The following is a 6,455-nucleotide window of genomic DNA, read 5'->3' on the forward strand; positions in this document are numbered from 1 at the left end:
TAAAATAAAATTTAAAAAAAGAAAAAAGATGCATGTCCACAATGATGGACGTCGGAACTGCAAAAAACACCAGAGGTACTTTTCGGAGGTCTGATTTTTAAACGGCTGCGATACACGAATGCATATTCTGGGCCTGAATCTCTTGGGTGTCATTGATGACTCTAATATATAAATAACTAAAACGAACCGATGTCACCCATGATGGGAGAGACCCATCAGCAGTTTTTTGAAACATGAGTCAGGTTTGCCTTCTCACTGTTATTATCTTGTGTCCTGTAACTAACTAGCCACATATACTTGAGTCATTTCATAAGGCTTGCCAAAATGCAGAAAGGACTGAAGCAAAACAAAACAAAGAAATAGCATTAATATGGAGGAAAAGTAAGTATTTTCAATTCAAAAGTGAGAGTTCGGCAGAATAAGCTTGGTGGTGTTTGCAGAGTTTTCTTTCTTTGTGCAGTTTAATCCAGATATTCACGAGCTTTTGAAAAAGAAAGAAAGCCATTTCATTGCCCTGCTTAAATAGTTTTTAAAACATATTTTTTCCCCTTTTTTAAATTGAGGTGCTCTTCCTCTGCTTTTTGGAATGTCTAATTGTTGAATTTGCTGACTGACAATGTGTGCTGTAGGCTACAAAAGAATATTTAGAGATCTTTACCCCAAAAAAAGCAAGTGGGAGTGGAAATTTGAAAGAGGACCGCCTAATTCAGCACTAAAGGCAGTGTGAGAAGCAGTGTGTGTGTGTGTGTGTGTGTGTGTGTGTGTGTGTGTGTGTGTGTGTGTGTGGTGTAAAACGTGCTTTTCAAAGCGCTGAGAGGTTGATGAGACTGTTTGATGAGCTCTCTGAGAAGAAGAAAAAAGGTATTTGGACCTCTCCTTGTCTCTTCTCTAGAATAATTTGGATGGGATTTGTGGTGCTGAACGTCTCAAGAAAAAAAGGATATCCATTCTGTGTGGTGGAAAGTTTTTGAAAAAAAAATTGCTTTCTTCAAACAAGGTATGTCTGATGAATTTCTGAACTATGCCCTATAGCTGCTTTCCATTTGTTATTATAAAGACATTGAAATGTATTTGTCACTAAGAAACTACAATGCATATTTTGACCAACTAATCAGTCAGTACAAATTTCAAGTTTCAAAAGATTTGGGACGGGAGTGGGTGGTAGTTGGCATCCTTTTAAACAACTAATTATATGTATATAAGCATATATACATGTTATCAATTATAAATCAACTGCAGTGATATATTGTTGTAGCAAGATTTTCCCTGTTTCTCTAAACCAGTTTAATTATGGATAAAAACAAGTTGAAAAGTACATCTGTATAGAATTTTAAAGTAATTTAAGTCTATGATCTTGCCTATTTTAAAACTTTGCTTCCTATATGGAACATAAAAATATATAATATACAGCAAATTGCTTATAACAATATCTGATTAGCAGTATGAGAAATGGACACACTGGTGCCAAACTTAAACAGAAATGACTTAGCGTGGTTCTCTGCTTCTCTCTATTCAGACATTTTTGGTGGAATGTGGCTAGATGTGCCATTCTGTGTCTTGTTTACACGGGGAGTATTTTCTTAGGCTGAATGCTTCTGTGAATGATGGGCTCAGGAAGGGGTTGGCATTGTTCAGTCTACCATTGCAGCTCAGCTCTGCGCAGGAAGGCAGGGTATGAAATCTCTTTTAAGTGCCGATTTGTGTCAAACAAGTATAAACTTGAAATAAATGCCTCAAGCCCAGGTTAAAGAGAGGGGATGAGACTGGATAATTAGACACGACCGTTTGCTCCGAGCAAACCCCAGCATCTTTGGCATTCCCAAGTCGAGAACAGAATCAAAGATTTTCTTTGGGATGAGTGTAAAAATAAAACCTGGCATTCTTGGCTGTGGTGGTTGCTCAAAAATGTGTGTGCTAAGAAAATAGTATTTTGCCATTACGTCGTGTTGTCATAAATTTGGAAGTTTTGGTGGCGAAGTTCTGAGGTTGTTTTTCCCTTGGTCTCTTGAAAGATGAAACACCTCTCGGCAAAGCAGGATCAAGGATCAAACACTGTTTGTGTGTTTTAACCCTGTGTATTAGCTAAGAGCAGTGGCTAGTGCCCCTGGTAGAGAAGCTGAATAAACCTGGTTTTTGTTTATTGAATTAAAATACCCTTTTTTGTAAAACAGCTTTAGTCAAAGAATTATAAGACTGCAGGAACTGTAATTTTTTTTATACTGGTTTCCCAGATGAAGTGTCATTTAAATATATCTTACACGTCCCTACTGAAAAGAAACTACCGTAGGAATGTTGGAGATGCTTAATATCTCTCCTGAAATAGTGTTCACTTTATGAATATTGTTTAGATTGAATTGTCTTTTCCATCAAGTTACTGATCATGTGAAGAATAGTTTCTTTCAGTGAAAATGCATCAGGTTTGAGGATGGTTTATGAATAGCATCATCAGAATAAAAATGCCAGTGCTGCTCTCAGCTGGGATTCCTGTAAGACACACTGAATACAAGAACACAGTGTGCTTCGATGCCTGTGCCAAGCCAGGAGTCCCAAATTACAGTAACAGTTTGCCACTACCTAGTTATTACCTAGGAAAAGGAGTGTAACATTTCTTGGTTTTTTCCTTACCCCTTTGAAAAGCAGAAATAGACCAGGCATGGGGACTCATGCCTGTAATCCCAGCATTTTGGGAGGCCAAGGAGGGAGGATCACTTGAGGTCAGGAGTTCGAGAACAGCCTGGGCAACATAGTGAGACTTCGTCTCTATGAAAAAATTTTAAAAATTTCTGGGCGTGGTAATGTACGCCTGTAGTTTCAGTGGCTTGGGAGGCTGAGACGTAAGGATCATCTGAGTCCAGGGGGTCAAGGCTAGGTGAGCTGATAATGTCCCTGCACTCCAGCCTGGTGACACAGTGAGACCCCAACTCGGAAGGAAGGAAGGAAAGAAGGAAAGAAGGAAGGAAGGAAGGAAGGAGAAGGGAGAGAGGGAGGGAAAGAAAGAAAGAAAGAAAGAAGGGAGGGAGGAAAAGAGGGAGGAAGAAAAGGAGGGAGGGAGGAAGAGAGGGAGAGAGGGAGGGAGGGAGGGAAGAAGAGGGAGAGAGAGAGAGACAGAGAGAAACAGAACTGGCAATGTCTGCACACCCTTCCTCTCAGGGTGGCCATGAGGCTCAGCAGTGATTCTCAGCTCTGGAAGGTTTTGAAATGTCAAAACTTTTACAGAAGTGTAATTGTTTTCCCCCACATATTCCAAAAAAGATGACTTTGGAAAGCATTTATATGCTTCATGACCTCCTGGACGTTCCCATTCCTGTACCCACATGTGCAACTCTTTTTTCCTTGCTCTCTCTGGAAGTGTGAACCAGTATCAGTGGCAGAGGGTGCAGGACAGAACACACGGGCCTGTCAGAAGAAGGGCATTTGCTGTGTGACCTTGGAGAGGTTACTCAACATCTCTGCATCTCTATTTCATCCCATGTGAAATGAAGAAGTTGAACAAGATGGTCTCTGAATTTCCCTCCCAATCCTAGTGTTCCATGCACTGGGACCTTTCCAATGTCAAAATACACTCAGGCCAATATCACTGTTAGTCTCTTTGTGTATTAAAAATGGAGATGAAACATAGTAATGGAACTTAAGGTATATTTTAAATATTTGTGTTTACCTAACTAAAGACTTGAACGTATATAAAAAATGAAACTTAGCATAATTGTACTCTTCATAAGATGATTAGAGGAGACTATCTCTCTCCATATTGCACCTGTGAGAGTGTAGTCCAAGTTGTATGACAAACTTTTCTCAGTTCTCTGATGTATTTCCATGACTGTATAAGCTCATGTGGAGAGAATGTCCAATATCTACCTGTAAAGTCTTGTGTGTGAGGCCAACCAAGGCCAGATAGCCCTTCTTGTGCTGTGGGTTCTGGGAGGGTGGTTAGGCAGGAAGCTTTGCCACTTGTTAAATGTGTTCGCATTGGCAAGTGACTTAAAGTCTCTGGGTCTCAGTCTCCTCATCTGTAAAAAAGGTCTATTATTGCTGCCTACCTCACAGAGTTGTGGCAAGAGGTTCAGTCAGTGCCTGGCACCCCGTCAGCACCCAAATGTTAGCGAATATTTTCTTTATTATATGTGGCTAGAATAAAGGAGTTAGATCAGCTGTGAAATTATCTGTCTTCTTATTTGAACTTGTAAACATTAACTACTGGGCGTGGTGGCTCAAGTCTGTAATCCCAGCACTTTGGGAGGCTGAGGCTAGAGGATCGCCTGAGTCCAGGGTTTCGAGACCAGCCTGGGCAGCTTGGCAAGACTTCATCTCTACAATAATTCAAAAAATTAACTGGACGTGGTGACGAGCGCCTGTAGTTCCAGCTACTTGGAAGGCTGAGGTGGAAGGATTGCCTGAGTCCAGCAAGTTGAGGCTGCGGTAGCTATGAGCATGCCACTGCACTCCAACCTGAATGACAGAGTGAGACTCCGACTCAAAAAAAAAAAAAAATGAATTCTTCGGATACGATAAGCAAATAGGCGTCCATTATGGGATAGTAATATAGCCATTAAGAACAAGTTGCCATCTCTTCATCCAGAGGATGGGGCTGATCAGTTACTCAGAAGTCATGGCAAGTGGACAGCCTCTGTGACAGTTGGAACTTGAGAAACCCCACAGGTCTCCCTCTCCCTGCCTTAAGATGTATCTCCCTCTGTTTTATAGAAGAAAGTGGCATTTCTCGCCCCCAAACTCACACAGCAGGAGAAAGTGTAGAGGGAACCTGCTAGTTAGTTTTTCCAGGTGTGAACGGTCGTTATGCAAGTGGTGGTGAGAGGCTTCTGTTCCTACATAAAATGACTCAAAAACCAAGCAAGAGACCAGAAAAATAGGCATCAGAAATAACTTGCTGATAGTGCCAATTGCTAACCTCTTAACTCAAAATGTACACCCTCACGAATGAATGTAAGTGAATCCAGGATCATCTAGGCGAGGTCCTATTTGCAGGCCAGAAGGTGAAGGGCTGAAAGTCAGGCTAAAACGCACAGGACTTGCCCAGAGTCCCACTTTCATAATACTATTTCAGTTTTGTTTATTGCATTTTCCTATGGTTACCTCATCCGCAAAACAAACAGTCATGGGCACTGGACTTGGAATTTGTTTTCAATCAGCCAGAAAACTTTTCTGCTTCAACAAACTGTAAACCTTAAAGAAATCCTTGGAGACTCTATCTGAAATGCTTGGAGTTGCCAGGAAGTCCACAAAACGGGACCAGACGGTGCTCAGAGTTGAGTCACCTAGAAGAGCCATACGTCATGTGGCAACCTGCAAAAGGCGGGTTCCCCACGCAGAGGCTGTGACCGGACTGGGATCTAGGGCTGCGGTCCAGCGCCTGTATCCCAAGGGAGGAAGGTGAACACAGGGGACAGATGCTGACTCCTCTCCTGGGTCGAATCTGCAAGCCAGATTCTCGCAACAAAGAAACACTCGTGTGGTTTAAATTCTACTAAGAGGATATTTTTGTATTTGTATTTTATACTGTTCTTATAATTTCAAAAAGACATTTAGGTCCATTTCTAACTCATATTTTTTCACTAGATTATTTTTTTCAGTTATTTTTAAGAATGCAGATGTTGACTGGGTGTTTTGGCTCATGCGTGTAATCACAGCACTTTGGGAGAGGACTGCTTGAGCCCAGGGGTTCTAGATCAACCTGGGAAACTTGGCAAGACCTCATCTCTATAATTTAAAAAAAAAAAAAATTCGTCGGGCATGGTGGTACATGTCTGTAGTCCCAACTACTTGGGCGACTGAGGCAGAAGGATCACTTGAGCCCAGCAGGTCAAGGCTGTGGTAGCCGTGAGCGTGCCCCTGCACTCCAGCCTGGGCAACAGAGTGAGACTCTGACTCAACAACAACAACAAAAGAATGCTGATGTCACTCCTTGGCCATTTGATTTGTGGAATTATGCTACTATCTAGGAGATTTTCTTGAATATGGGCTAAAGGTCTCTACAAATCTTTGAACAGAGAAGGAAAGAATAAAAGTACAGAATTGTTCCCTTTCTAGGTGTCTTAGATCAGGCTTCATGACACAATTCCACAGACCAGGTGGCTTATGCAGCAGATGTTTATCTCTCAAGTTCTGAAGGCCAAGAAGTCCAAGGTCAAGGTGATTAAAGACTGAGAGCCCATTTCCTGGTTCATAGTAGGTCAAATTCACCCTGTGTCCTCACACAGTAGAAGAGAGGGGCTCTCTCTCAGGTCTTTCTTTTATTTTTAATTTTTATTTTTTTGAGTCTGAGTCTCACTCTGTTGCCCAGGCTGGAGTGCAGCGGCACGATCATGATGCATCACAACCTTCATCTCCTGGGCTCAGGCAATCCTTCTGCCTCAGCCTCCCAAGAAACCTAGAATACAAGCATGCACCACCATAATATATATATATATATATATATATATATTTTTTTTTTTTTTTTT

At 41.5% G+C, this 6,455-nt stretch overlaps 1 protein-coding gene across 2 annotated transcripts in view; it reads left to right on the forward strand.

The window, feature by feature from the left end:
* The first annotated feature begins 703 nt into the window (after positions 1 to 703).
* The window catches only part of VIT (vitrin), a 135,559-nt gene continuing 129,807 nt past the window's right edge, over positions 704 to 6,455 (forward strand). For both annotated transcript variants that reach the window (XM_008069129.1, XM_008069130.1), the window contains exon 1: positions 704 to 997. The gene's annotated coding sequence lies outside the window, so the exon portion shown is untranslated. The remainder of the gene's footprint in view (positions 998 to 6,455) is intronic.

The sequence above is a fragment of the Carlito syrichta genome, unplaced genomic scaffold, assembly GCF_000164805.1.
Source record: "Carlito syrichta isolate Samal-C Ts95f unplaced genomic scaffold, Tarsius_syrichta-2.0.1 Scaffold311830, whole genome shotgun sequence".
Lineage (NCBI taxonomy): Eukaryota > Metazoa > Chordata > Mammalia > Primates > Tarsiidae > Carlito > Carlito syrichta.